Source organism: Biomphalaria glabrata, chromosome 1 (genome assembly GCF_947242115.1).
Source record: "Biomphalaria glabrata chromosome 1, xgBioGlab47.1, whole genome shotgun sequence".
Taxonomy (NCBI): domain Eukaryota; kingdom Metazoa; phylum Mollusca; class Gastropoda; family Planorbidae; genus Biomphalaria; species Biomphalaria glabrata.
The window spans coordinates 78,013,827-78,029,449 of record NC_074711.1 but is presented as its reverse complement, the minus strand read 5'-3'; the positions used below and the strand labels follow the sequence as shown (position 1 = coordinate 78,029,449).

The 15,623-nt window shown below is 37.2% G+C and overlaps 1 protein-coding gene across 4 annotated transcripts in view; it reads right to left on the bottom strand.

The window, feature by feature from the left end:
* The window catches only part of LOC106078161 (polypeptide N-acetylgalactosaminyltransferase 5-like), a 140,260-nt gene that overhangs the window by 76,932 nt on the left and 47,705 nt on the right, over positions 1-15,623 (bottom strand). The window contains exon 1 of one of the 4 annotated variants that reach the window (XM_056016598.1): positions 527-545. The exons of the other annotated variants lie outside the window; for them this stretch is intronic. The gene's annotated coding sequence lies outside the window, so the exon portion shown is untranslated. Of the gene's footprint in view, positions 1-526; positions 546-15,623 lie in introns of those variants that run through there. 4 annotated transcript variants of the gene reach the window in all.

Sequence of the window (15,623 nt, the reverse complement as noted above, 5' to 3'; positions counted from 1 at the left end):
CGGAAGTCTGTTTAAATCTAATTTCAACACACATACACAAAACAAAAAAGGTTAAGAGTCGTGGGACATGTAGAGACAGAGTAAGGTAACTGGCCTATTCAGTCACACAATCTTAAAGCCTGTATGCCACATCAGTAGACGCTACTAAACGTTGACTATCATGGTCATTGTCACTGGCAAGCCTTGTCAAGATGTCTTTGCTGACATACAGTGTGTCAAACGAATTCAAGTTTTACGGGCTTTGGAAGAGATAGCTCAGGAAATATCGCAGTGTCATAGCGTGTTGCCGGAGTAGTCTGTCAGTAAAACAGGAGGCCTACGTTTTCAAAAGAAAACGACTTCAAAAGAAAACGTCTGTCTTCAAAACAGAAATTCTATGTCTTTAAAACAGGACGTCTATATATCTAAAATAGAAGGTCTATCTTTAAAACAGAAATTCTGTCTTTAAAAAAAAAAAGTAGGCTGTTTAGTATGTCAAAGCATTTTAATATCACTTTGCGTTGCGATGAAATAAAAGCCAACAAACTTTTCTGTTCGTTTCACTATATGCGAACATTTCCTTATGATCTTAATTAAACAAAGTATCCAAGTTTCTTGTTAATCTAAGCAACCCAAATCAGAATGAAATAGAAAACAACATAGAGGAATGGCAGGTGCTCTCCACGAGTGGCGCTAAAAACATAATTCGGTTTTAAAATGTAAATTTCAAGTGATTAATAACAAATAAAAGCTGCAAGCTATTTTTAGTGAATACATGATAGCATAGTACAAGTGAACACACTACACATGAAAAAACACCACAAGTGAATACACTTTACATAACACGCCACAAGTCAACACACTACACATAGCACACTACAAGTGAACACACTGCACATGATAATACACTACATGTGCAGAGTACTGGTGTAAATAAAAAAAACACGCAAATGGTTCCGGTTCGAAAACTCTTCCTTAGTTTCTTATGGTTAACCTATATAAAACGAAACAATATACGGCAGTAAATAACTAGAATAGACAGTCAAATTGAACTGTTGATCTGTGTGAATAAGTTCTGCATGTAATAAACAAGTAGTTCTTTAGTTCAAATAATTTCATGTAAATTTTCAACATATTTAACAAAACTATTGAAAAAAAAAAAAAAAAAAAAAGGTTTTCAAGCGAAATGATGTAACAATAATGATCAACTTAAAGTGTTTCATCAATTAGTCTTACCGATCAGTGTTATTTGTTGTATAGGATACTGAGCAAATTAACGGGCGTAGGGTAGATGTCAGCTAAATAAATCTAAGGATAAGCCAATGTACATCTGCTAATAAGGGGATGAAAGAGTGACAAAAAAAAAAAGGTGTATCCCTCAATGTGGAAATAACGTTCTATGGTTGCAGCAAACACCCACTGCGAGTGGACCATCACAGGATGACGATTGTGTTCAATTAAGGTTAAATGAAAGATTGATTTATTTATCTCTTACTTGATCCAATGGACATGATAAACATTTATATAACTTTAGAATGTGTCCTTTTCCCTTGGTTATTCTTTGCCCGCAAACCAGTGGCGTAGCTAGGGTGAGGGGAAGGGGGTCCAAATGAGTGTCAACATTTTTTTACATTAAATATTAAGCCAATGTCATGTTGTTATGTAAATTTTGACCATGTTTCATGTATTCCACACATTAGACTTATGTATTTATTAAGTACATTATCTCATGTCATGATGTCGAATGTCGAAATGCCATTAAAGAGGCCAAGCTCCACGGGCCCCCAATTCCCTTGCTACGCCACTGCACAAACCTACACATACACGCACTGATTTAAAACTAAAAACACGCACATTTTTATAGTAGGTCCTTACTAACAAATAATGCTTTTTTTCCCCTACTATTTCTAAATCTACCCAGAAATATCAAGCTTTTTCAAAAATGGATGTGAAATCTCTTGAAGATAGTCACGTGATACATTCTCATCTATGTAGAGATAATACTTCCTATTCATTGCTTGAGAAATGAAAATGTAAATACAAAGTGGACGCACGTGATTCATTGGCCTAGATACCAGTGGAGAAATACGCAGACAGGCTCTACGGGAGAGTTGCTACTCAGACAAGACGTTGGCTAGTAGTCTCATGGATTCAAAAACATGCGGCAGGTTTCTGACCGAGAAAAGTAGACAGCTTTGGTTGCCCAATGCCGTAGTGCCCCCCGAGACGTAAATTATGGTTCAATAATGATATTTTTTTACGTGCATATTAATTAGAGCGATACGAGTTACAATCTACAGTTAATGTGATTAAAATCCTGTTTTACGCAGTTGGATTACAAAGTTTTCGTAATAGGAGCGAGTTTAACACATGAAGATGATATGTGGGAATGTGCCTATATACTCATGGATTAGTTTAAAAGAACAGGCGTTTATAGACAGCTTTCACAAAATCAATAGATTCTGGGTGAAAATGAAGGCAGGCCTATTTGTTGAGCCTTCATAAACAGGTGACTTGTCAAAGTATATGTCCATGATTACCTCCTGGGCCACACAATAATCTGTTCTTGCAATCTCGGCGTACAGCTGGATGGCAGTTTACAGACAGATTGTAAACATTTGATGACAAAAGATAGTATTCAAAGACGCGCGATGAGCGCGAGCATGTGTTACCTTCATTGCTTCTACCATTCAGAATATGAAAACACTTGTCCCCCCCCCTCTCCCCCGTTTTTGTCTCTCTCAGGACTTGCTATTGTTATTGAACACACTCTTTCCCTGCAGACATTCATACCTCACAATATTATCAATATATCTCGAGCTCTTCATACTGTTCTGTGGCATTTTACGTCTCGAGAGACGATATTTTCCCTTTGCAAGTCCAAACATTTGTATAGATACTTTGAAGATTTAGAGAAACTGTACCATAGGAAAGCAGTAAACAAAACATATCAGAGCCATTACTAACACGTAGCATAATAAAATAATAATAAAAGGATTATAAAATAATGTATTTGAAAGGAAGAGCCGAGACCCGAAGGCAACGGTGATATAGACTAATAAGAAATAATAATGTATTATCAAGGGAAAAAAATCAAAGTAACAAGCAAAGTATTAAAAAAATACTTTAAAAAAACAACAACAACAACAATATAAAGGAAAGAACCACACAATTACTACCATAGCGGCAAATAGTGCAAGTTATATCCCATTTTCTATATAAAAATTAATTAATTAATTAGTTACCGCTAATTAATTAACTAATTGGTATTTTGTGTGTGTTGTCATCGGAGATCGGAGAATGAAAAGTGGGAGAAATAGCGAGTGCAAGATTTGCACCAGACAGACAATTGATATAAGCTTTCTAAAAATCAGCTAACAAAAGAATCTTACTTTTTAGCGGCCCCCGAAAGGCGAAAAAACGCTATTAGTTTTGTGTGGAATGTCTGTCCGTCCGTCCCGTTTAGATCTCGTAAACTAGAAAAGATAGTGAAAATCTGACATCATAATATTTTAGACCATTAAAAGTTCTGATGCAACTGCTACTTTTTTCTTTTCTGAAAGCGAAAAAATCTAATTTTTAAAATCATTTATGCAAGCAGCTTTTTCATAAGAATACACCACTTTTAGAACTATTTACAAATAGTATATATATAATAGTAGAATAGTAACAAAAATGGACAGTACACCTATGGAAGGAAGAATTAAAAACCTCCACATTCCTAACACATTTATGCAAACGGTTTTAGATTTTTTCGGACAAATTTTTTTTTTTTTAAATGTATTGTTAAGTTCTGTCATATTAACATTTACACAAAAATATGTTTACTTTTTTTTTAAGAGAAAAAAATTATTTAGTATGCATATACGTTGGACATAATTTAAAGGAACAATAATGAAGTAGTTTTTCATATTATCGCGTGAACTGCATGCGGCGTAAATTAGTGTTATTTTTTTTTATTTTTTACGGAAATGTTTTGTTGTTTTTTTTTTAGGAATAAAAGATGGTACCTTTACAAAACAATTAGAGCAATTATATATTCATTATAAGACATTAATTAGGCCAGGTTCACATCTAACTTCACATTCACTTTCACCTATCCTTTGGTCTGTGGACCGCTGGGGCACCACACAAGATCCGTCAACCTTCTTTCTCCATTCTTCTCTGTCAGTTGTCTTTGATAGAATTTCATTCTGATGTTCTTTCTGACAATATTGAAACCTGCCTGGGTGGACCACTTCGGGGGCCGATTTTGAACTTGTGTTTCCAAACAAACTGTCTTTGTAACCTTGTTAAAAATGTTTTTTTTTAAGTGAGTCATTAAAACTTTTTTTTAAAAATGAGTTGAATGAAAACACTTTTCAATTCTAGTTTTAAAAATAATCCAAGTGTGAAACTTGACAAAACATCCGACAACTTGACTGAGTAGGTGGAGACTGTCTCTGTATTATCATTTGTAGACAATGTTAAGAAATACTTGCGAAATACAAGCAGATGAACAATGTCACTATTTTTAATGTTAATGTAAAACAAGTAATGGACAAACTTGCAGGTGACCAGTTTATGATCTAGATCTAGTATTACTTTAGGGCACACCACAGAACCATGCTCTTTATTACCTAGATTTGTATCGTTCCTTTCACCGCAGTTTGACATTTGTATACAGCCAACAACAAAAAAATAATAATAAATCTCTTGATGACAACTTTATGACACTACTACATTCCTAAGCAATTCAACGGAGTAGCCTACACGTTCCCCTCGTTTGTCTCGGAATGGTCACATGGGTAACCAAACAGTGGTTCTCACTTCAACATTCAAAGTGATCCGGTGTTTCATTGTAGAGTGGATGGGAAAGCAATGAAAGAAATTTAACAGAGTAACCTATGTGTTTCTATTTCTAAATAATCTTAGCAGCTAGTCTAGATCATAAACATGAAGATCTACTTAAGGTTAGAACAAACTAAGACTTCAAAATTGCCAGAGTAATTAACCTAACAGCACTCAGATACCAAGAGTGGGAACATCGGTATTTATATCCTCCTTTCATACATCCAATTTTCTCCCATAAAAACATCAAAATATTGGAAACAGTTGAAATGTTCACCAAATTAGACTATATACAGTTGTCTTCTGCTGAATGATAGATGTGTTCCTGTATTGAGTAGTATTACCTAGCTATTACTTCTCATTGAGGACACACCAAACTGGCAGACGTTAGAGCAAGAGAAGGCGCTAACAAAGTTGATACCTCAAGCTCTAACGGATCAAACTGGCAGACGTTATATTAGGAGAAGGCGCTCATAGTTGATACTTCGCGCTCCAAAGGACCAAACTCAAGAGATGGCACTATCCAGTTGATACCTCCAGCTCCAATGGACCAAATTGGCTGACTCATAGCAAGAGAAGGCGCTCGCAAAGTTGACACCTCGCGCTCTAACGGGCCAAACTGGCAGACATATATCAAGAAAAGGCGCTCATAGTGCTCCAATGGACCAAACTGAAATAGCGCTCGCTACCTTGTGCTCCAATGAACCAAACTTGCAGACGTTATATCAAGAGATGGCGTTTTCAAAGTTGATAACTCGAGCACGTAAGGACCAAACTGGCAGACGTTGATATCTCGTGCTTCAATAGACGTGAAGATTGATGACGAAGACTACTTGTACCAATATGTACTCGAATCTAACACTGATTGATGTTAGAAAACAATGATCATTAACACCTCTGTCATGATACAAGAGCTACACAAAGCAATACATTTTTTATTCAAAGTTATGCAATTGTAATAATTGGCGAGACAGTGATTGTGATTAGTCGCTAGTAGTTGTCACGCTAATGATATTCCTGTTGGGAAATATTTGCATCTTTATTTGAAAATACACTTATGTCATTTTTCACGCGCAAGCTAATCTTTATCTCAGTGTCATAGCAAAGTTCTCGCGCGTCACTCAGAGTGCAATTCATTAGATTATATTCAAACTATACATCTAGGAAGTGAATAAAAAAAGTAATTTGGTTAAGTACAGATTAGCTCCAAAATTAGAACTAGTCAAGTAGGATGTGATTAAGTGAGCAGAATTCATAAGAAGGTCGCAGAATGACTTGTTTACACAAATAGCTACATCTGTATACATGAAAAAAGGGAGTTCAAATTATTTCAAAGTTTAGTCTAACTATGCCTTCGACTCCAAAAGTAGACCTGGGTTTAGAATTTAGACTTCAGCAGACAACAAAAACGATCGCTTGCGGCATAATGATTGCGGCCAGCACATTGTGACAGCAAACAATGAAATCTGCAGACGGTGAACTTTTTTGTTTTGTTTCAAGCAGGGACACTTGTGGTGATATTCAAGACGGAAATGATATAAAAAAGGCAGCAATTTGAAATGAAATAAAAGATAGCGAGCATTGGAAGAAAAAAAAATCCGAAAATTTAAGGGGAGAGAGGGAGTTGAAAAGGAGGAAAAAGAAATATGTGTCGGAAAGACGTAGAGGGAGGGAGAAAAAGAAAAGAATGACAGGGGAGAAAGCGGTTGAGATAAGTAATGGAAGGGGGAGGAAAAAATAGAAAGAGGTGAAAGAGAGAGACAGACAGATTGACACACAGAAAAACATATAGAGATACAGAGATGGACGAATGGATGGACGGACGGGCGGGCAGACAGACAGACAGACAGACAGACTGACAGACAGACAGACAGACAGACAGATAGATAGATAGATAGATAGATAGATAGATAGATAGATAGATAGATAGATAGATAGATAGATAGATAGATAGATAGAGTCCAATACTGACAGGGACACCACTGCATTAAAAGGGAGGTAGAACTAGAGAGTCACTGACAGATACAGATTAACAAGCAATGCAAGTGTGAAGACAGGACGAATGAGATGAAGGAATGCACGCAGAGAGAGTGTGAACAGAGGAAGGGGGGCACACGCGGCGACAGCAGAGCGAAAGGAAAAGGGGGACCCCATGTCATTACCAGATCCATTACTTGACTTCACAGGGAAACCCAACAGAAAAGTCGTCAACTGAGAGTTTCTATTAGCAAAGATGAAGCTACGCGCATCACGGGAGGCGAGGGACTGGAAGCGTTGGGGTGGGGGGAGCACAATTCTTCCAGAGTTATTATCTTTCATATCTTTTGAGATGGTACGCTCTTCTTTAAGTCACGCTCATGTGTATCACAAAAGACATGACTAGTGTAAGAGATTTGTTTATGTGAATTGTTACATAAGAACAGAGATCTTGAAGCTGCGAAAAAATACAATAAAAATGAACTTAATAAGTAAGACTTTATTGCACAAGGGAGCAAGAACCAAACCTGACGAAAGTTACAAATGTCTCAGATGATGATGAATGGCGCATTGGGCGGCTTGCTGTCAGTGTAGAAATGGAAAGAATCCTTAAACTAAAGACTACAGAGTTCAAACATCGTGAATATGAATACAAGATGCGTTTAGATATCTGGTCGATAATATCTCCCACTTTCAATAAACCAACTCTCCCTCACTCTCACTCTCCTGCTATTTAGGCTGCGGGAAAAAAAAGGAGGTTAATGGTAGTACTGACTGCATGACCGTTGGTCACATTACAGATAACCGACTGCCCCAAGGCCCCCAGGGAACATTACAATACAAATATCTATAAAATAAAATTCTGTGTATTTGATTTACAGCATCAAACCTGTTCAGCATTGCTTAGAGGTTTAATCAAGAGGCGGCCTCAGTTTTAGAGACAGACTAGAATATACTAACGTCCACGTGGAGAGCCATTACACTGAGCTAGACCGTGTGTGGTTGTGCATTTATATTTACATACCATTGTTTATGCTGTTATTGTGCTGATACAAGCAAAATAGTGCCGGGATTTGGGGGGAGATACTTTTAAATTCATAAACATTTTGTTAATGTAAGTGAATTAGTTACTGTGGGGGGGGGGGGGAATACGTTTAATTGATTTTTTTTTTGATGTAATCAAAATGGTTGCGAGCGGAGGGCAAACATATTTCAATTCATACACTTTTAGTTTGGCTGCTACTGTGTAGACATACAGAAGGGTGGCCACTGAAAAGGGAAGAAGCCGTGTGTATAATGAAGCGGGTGAGTCCCAAATATTTGTGTGTGTTGGATCGAAGCACGTAATATTTAAATCGAGCGGAGTCTACGTGGCAATGTTTCAAACTCGTTGTATCCAGTTTGAGTGGGAACAAACTGTGCAACGTACCTAAACATTCCTAAGGAAAGTGTTAAATTGTCGCGCGCACATTTCCCTAAAGCTTTGACGACGTGGCATTAATCTTTTTAAATTGCCGGCATTTTACTAGTGTAAGAAAAAAAAAGCGTGCATGTGTGTTGCGATTGAAGGGGGGGGGGGGGGGGGGAGACAGAGGTGAAGGACAACTAATGGCTAGAATATATTACTTGCATAAAAATCCTAAACAAAAACACAGCGCCAAGACATAGATCTACTTGAACTCTATTTCTAACGGCAGTGAGACAGTATGGAACAAGCTAATAGCAACTACTTATGTGGTGCAATGGGGAACAGATTTGTTCACTAGTATGAATGCAATTAGATTTAAAGCTATTTATTTATTGTAGAGCTATAATGCTCCAAAGCTATGTTGAAATTGTCCTACAAACATAAAATGAACTAGATCAACATATCTCCAAAACGAGAGCCAGTGTAATGTGTCATGAACTAGTAAGATCCGAGATATGGTCATTTTTCATAAACTAACATGTTAGTAATCAATCCTAGACAAAGTTCTTACTGGACAATGTCATTAAAAAATAATAATAAAAAAGGTTGTCTTGTTCCTTAAAATGATGTAGTCTTACATTTCTTTCTTGACTCCCTAGCCTTGCGAAACTTCAAAATAAGATAATTAGGTTCTGGGTTCCACATTTTCATTTTCTTATATATAAATTATATGTCAAGGAGGACGCTTGGGCTAGCCATGTGTCCAGGGCAGCAGTTTTAATGGCGAATTTTTATAAGAAAATTCCGAATGTTGCAGGCCACAAGAAACAATTTAGCAAATCATAGGTGGGGTGGGGTGGGGGCACTGGTTCTCAAATGTTTTCAACGCACCATTTTCATCCGTCCTATAGGATAGGTCACACCATGAAGGGCATTATTAAGAAATGCAACAAAACAACAACCAGATTGCCAGCACCCCCCCCCCCCCCTCTTTTTTTTTATTTTGACCAATCAGATATGCAGAAGGAACACAATGAGTCTCATATAATTTCAGCAACCCACCTCCCTCCCTTTTTTCATACCCTGAATGCACACGGGCAATGTGGCTATTGGGTCAGGTCCAACCAGGGAAATAATTCCTAGTATTCCACATGGCATAAAAGCTGACAACCAGACGATGTTAAAAACTTACATCATATTGTTATCAAGAAAAAAAAGAAAAGAAAGATGGCCTGGTCTGAATATTGACAGCACAGAGGACACAGAAAAACGTGGACGGGTTTGTTTTCGTGCATTAGAAATTCCCAATATGGCTGGAGCTTATCAAAGCTTTTCAGAGACGTGCAAGTGCTTCCGGGGGCATGCATGTCAGACAATGTCACAATAGGAAGACGTGTTTTATGGCCAGCAGTGTCTATTGCTGATGTGAGCAATTGTGTGCGCTGGGCTGGGAGGAACAGGTGGAAATGATTGGAAGAAGAGGGAAGAAAAAAAAAAACATCGGAGGATTTTAAGAGACAATTAGTGCGTAGAGTTAGCTGAGAAGGGCATCAGAGACAAGTGATTTCATTCCAACCACGTGGTTCTTTAGGCCATGTGGAGGAATCATTAACAAGATTGTGAAATTTGGTGCAAAGTTTTTTTTTTTTTTGGTATTGTTTGTTTTTTTCCTTAAAAAAAAGGGAGGAAAGAAAGACAAAAAAGAAGGCGACTCTAGTTTTCATTCCTTCCCATTGTTGAAAGATGCTTTGATGTTTTCATATTTTTCATGGTACAGTTTCAAATGTTTTATGTATGATAGACATGTCCTCAACAGCAAAGCATATAACTAAGTGCTATTGGTTGTAGCAATGTTCTAGCGTGAGTCTATAGTCCAAACTCCACAGAAAGTTGCAATTAAGAAAAAACACAAGGAGCAGAAAAATGAGGGGGGGTAGGTGGGAGGAGGGAGAAGTGAAATAGCCTACTTTATGGGCAGCACACTGTCACGTCATAAAACAACATGTTTTTTTTTATATCTTTACAGAACAGTCTGAAAGTGTACAGAACAGTCTGAAAGTGTACAGAACAGTCTGAAAGTGTACAGAACAGTCTGAAAGTGTACAGAAAAGTCTGAAAGTGTACAGAACAGTCTGAAAGTGTACAGAGCAGCTACAAGAAACTCAAAACACCAATCATTTTAAAATCCAACTATGTAATAATACTAACTGAGACGATTTTCGGAGCCATTTGAAAATAAAAATGTATTTGGCAGTATAAATGTGTAGAAAAACAGACATTAGCGGAGACAGTCCATGAGTTGTAAACTTCTTGTTGAATTATAGAGGTGGATCATTTAAACATTCAGTAGTATTCTGTAATGTAAACATTCAGATCATTAAAATAGTCCATTTTTAAAAGTGCATCTCTATTCCACGGTCACAGATTTAAATATTCGCGGCTACACTCGGAGTGAGTCACCGGTTCACTTTAGAAACTCTCCAAGTGTACTAACCAAACAACACTAAGACTCACCTATAGTTGAAAAGCTGCTAAAAGAAAGAAACCAAACAATGACTTTAATTATTTCCCCAGCAATCAACTCATGATCCAGTGACTCAAGACGAGCGAGACGGGAATGTGAGGCCCAATGACTCAATCACCAAGTAATAAGATAACTGTATTATGAGACGATTTCAGATCATTCATGCACTGTGGCAGGATAGATGAAGGAGGAGAGACAGACGCTGCCAAAAAAAAATGATTCATAAAGTCTACAAGGATAACTTAGATGACTTGGGGGGGGGGGAGGGAGAGAGGGAGAGGGTGAAGGAAGAAAGGGAGGAAAGAAACTAGATAAGAGAGAGAGGAAATGAGGTTGAAAGAGGGGAAGGGATGGAGAGTGAGAGGTGGGGGAGATGGAGGGAAAGAGAGAGGGAGAGAGAGGAAAGTCCAAAGAGAAAGAGAGAGAGAGAGAGAGAAAGTATAACTAAGTGTTGCATTTCAGATAGGTAAGTATCCATGTCAAGGAAGTGCCGAGTTGACTGTCCAAACGGTGACACTTTATGTCAGCAGGTAATACCGTGCGATACCTAGCAAACAAAGAGCTGGTGTCATCTTGTGATGAATAGATTTGAGATAGTCTTAGTTTTAAAAAAAAAGGTTTTTATGTGGGGATAAACATGACCTGATATTCTCAGCCTTTGATTACAGTGGACTACATGCCAACAGTTGAAACGGTATCAAAGACAAGCAAGACAGAATAAGAGCTATAGAGTATATGTCATTCATTGATAACGAAATCAAAAAGACATTTAAAATATCAGGTGAGCATTTGTTGTTCTCCTTATACCACACATCAACAGCGACTGTAAAGGCGGCGAATGGTGAAATTCATAGACACTTGTTTTGGGATGACCAACAGACTGGAGCAGACGTTCTATACCACAAGAGTTCATTCAAATCAAGGATGAACTTATTCGAGTAACACTAGAGATTAAACTTTCGTTGTTTCGGGCTATACATTTATTAGTCAGTCAAAAGATTGAAATTCTTTAAATCTAACAATGTATTCTAGTCAGTATGATAGAATGTGTTGGCTGACTGGTCGTGCGGTTTGCGCGCTGGACTGTCGGTCGGATTTATCGATGGTTCCGGGTTCAAACCCTTCCAGCTCCCATTCCTCGTCGTCCTGCGGGACTAGAAAGTAAATTATCTTCAACTCTGACGGAACATCACAAACATGTAAAACATTTTACAAACATACAACAGATGAAACATTTCGTGGAGCTCAAATTGAAAAGAAAAAACATATTTTACAAATCTAAAGCCACATCTCCATCATACGTCCAGCTTTTACTACGGCTGGTCACCTGATAGCTTGATCCTGGATCCAAGTACATCCTGCACTTCCCTTCTACAATGATTGTTTATCACAGCGCGGTTTTGAATTTTATTTTAAATCCAAAGCATAGTTTGGTCGACCTTCACATTGCCTAAATTGGCTTGTCCACACTGTTGGAAAACCCGTTCGTTTAACCGTTAAATAGGCTTATTTTCCCTGTAATTTTGAAATCCTTAGAAGTCAGAACTCTTACCGCTATTTCCACGCTGCTGTCTGAGTCTGATTGGAATCAATAGTGCTTTAAGAACTTTTCCCACCGAGCAGACTTCAAAAGATCTTCTCGTTACTTACCGCAGGCACGCGCGTGAACTCTCGAAAGTCCCACTATTCAATAATGCACGTGGTGCAGGGGAATCCCCCAAGGTCCATTGCACATTGTCATGACATCGAGGCTGGCTATGACACCCACTAGCTTCCATTTCACCAAGTGAGCTATATTTAACATTCATTCGCTTTCATACATTTATCGGCTCGTTACACTCAAGGTCAGACTAAGGGGTTAAAAAAAAATATGTAAAAAAAAAAAAAAAAACATTGCCGTATGATTAAATCATATCCAATGATAAATTCTATCAATAATGCAAAGGGAAAAAAGATAAAAAAAAAAAAGAATTCAGCTAGAGACCACAGTAAAGAGGTCATAGGCGCGCACGCCTAAGTTAGGAATTCTGTGCACCAGTCAAAGAGAGGCCGAACCAACATGTGAGGCTAATGAAGGATTACTTAAGCCCTCTAGTGAGGCGTGAGCTCGCATAGACTCCCACATTTAGGACAAGAAGACCCCCTTGTGGCCCAAACGGCCCGCGCCTCGAGGGGACAATCAGGTGCCATTACAGTTTCTTAATGAGCCCAGAAAAAGTCCAAAAGAGAGCGGGAAAAAAAACAACAAAATCAATGCATTGCGGGCTATGAGCATTCGCCCGGAGCGCTCTCTACGACAAGTCAATTCGTATCGATTTGGATTTGGGAGATAACTTTAAAAATAGGCTCCGTGGAACTGACATTGATATAAAGAGCAAGATGGGAAACGAAGTGGTTTGGTATGATGATTGTAAGATTATTGGAGATTAAGCAAATGTCTCGACTAGGGGCTTAGAAAAACGATAAGTGTTTTCGATAATAAATTGCATTTAATACATATATGTGTGCATGTGTGTTTTTGAGAGTTTGTGTATACTATTCACAACCAAAATAAAAACAAAAAAAAAACTTACAGCCTTAATAAACATGACTAGTGGATAAAAGTGATTCACGTATGATATATTGGTAAAAAATGTATAAATTGGTAAAAATGAATCATATACGGTCCACACCAAGTCTCCCAACCGAAGCGGTCCACCCAGGCAGGTAAAAAGGCAGGTTTTAATATTTTCAGAAACATCATCATAATGAAATTCTATCAAAGACAAATGACAGAGAAGAATGGGGAAAGAAGGTTGACAGATCTTGTGTGGTGCCCCAGCAGACCAAGGGATAGGTGAAATTGAATGTGAAGTTAGATGTGAACCTGGCCTAACTGATGTCTTATAATAAATATCTAATTGATCTAATTGTTTTGTAAAGGGCCAATCTCTTATTTAAATCCTCAAGAAAAAAAAAACATTTCGATAATAATTTTTCCTTTAGTTCAGTGTGCTATTGTTATTGTGTTACATTATTCAAGTGATAATATGAAAAACTACTTATTAATTGTTGTTTTAAATTATGTCAAACTTATATGCATATTAAATAATTTTTTTCTCTTTAAAAAAAAGTAAACATTTTTTTTTTTTGTAAATGTATTTAGTAAGTATGACAGAACTTACTTAACTTAGCAATACAAATGTAAAAAAAAAAAAATACTTTTGACAAAAAATCTAAAACCATTTGCATATATGTGTTTAAAATAAGGAGAACGGTGGGCTTCCCTACTAAAAAGCCTTCGGTGTTTGTTACTATTAATAGTGAGTACTTGTAACAGTGGTGTATTTTTATGAAAAACTGCTTGCAATAGTGATTTAAAAAATTAGTTCTTTCGCTTTCAGAAAAGAAAAAAGTAGCGGTTGTATCAGAACTTTGAATGGTCTAAAATATTATGATGTCGGATCTTCACTATCTTTTCTAGTTTACGAGATCTAAACGGGAACGGACGGACAGATATTCTACACAAAACTGATAGCGACTTTTCCCCTTTCGGGGGCCGCTACAAAATGACTACGTGGACGTATGCGCACAAAAATTATTTATGTCTGAAAAAACGGTTTAGTTTATCTATTTTTTTCCTTTTATTCTTTCTTCATTTCTTCTTTGATTCTTTATTTTACTTATTTCTTACTTTCTTTTTAGTTTATTTTCCTTTTCTTGTATTCATTTTCATCTCTTTCCATCTTCTTTTCTTTCTTTTTATTTTGTAGGGAAATGACCTATATACGTCAGACGAGGCTTTCACCCATGCCAATTACTAAGAATCCACGAAACAGAAGTAAACTTTCATTGCACTATAATAATCATACAAATATAATAATCATAAGAGTTAGAAAAATAATACACGCATTCCATTAAAATATTACATTTAGCCAAACTTTGACCAAAATAGACACTAGATCTAGAAACACTACAAAACGATGCAGCACCTCATTTAGCCTGTGAAACTTTTGCTAAGGGGTGTCACTTTTGACTGTCATCCCAAAACCTCAAACAACCATGTTGTTGTAACTCTGTTCCCGCGCTGATATAAAAGGTGCGCACTAGCACACTGTTTAAAGCGAACGATAGGAAATACAAGACATGATGGATGCCGGCTTAGTTGAAAACAAGAACTAAGAGAATTTGGCATCGTGTTGGTTTGTGTGTGTTATTTATTAAATCACTATCACTGTTATTCTTCCTTTGTTGAGTGCCTGCCTTAGAATTACAACAACTGGTGTCAGAAGTGGGATTAGGCAGCTCAGCAGAGGGAGGATGGCGTATACAAAATTACTAGACCAACTTTCAGTGAAAGAGATAAAACAGCTCCGAGAATGCCGGTTTTTTACAATCTTTTCTAGTTTACGACATCAAAACGGGACGGACAGACAGACATTCCACACAAAACTAGTGGCGTCTTTTCTCCTTTCGGGGGAGGGGGGCGCTAAAACATATATAGATCTATCACCTTGTAACCAATCTTTTTCATCACCCTTTTCACAGTTCTATTACTATGTAAAGACAACAAGTAAAGACAGATAACATGTTATCTGCAAGTTGTTCAATGTTGCCTCTTAAAATTATATTCATTGCTCGGGGCACTTAAAAAAAAACCACAACAAAGTCAACAACAAAGGCGTGATGTAGATCTATTAGTTCAGAAACAACACAGTGAAACGTCTCAAAAAACATGATTATGAGAATAGATTGCATCAACATTTTCAGACTACGTGTTGAAGGTGACGCCTGCGGTAAGGAAAGGAAGAGTTCTGGCAATTATACAAAGCAATTTTCGATTTTTTATAATTTATTTGTGTAAGCTTCGTTTGCTTATGTTTTTAATTATCCTTAATGAGTCCAATGGCCTATGTAAGAGAGTGT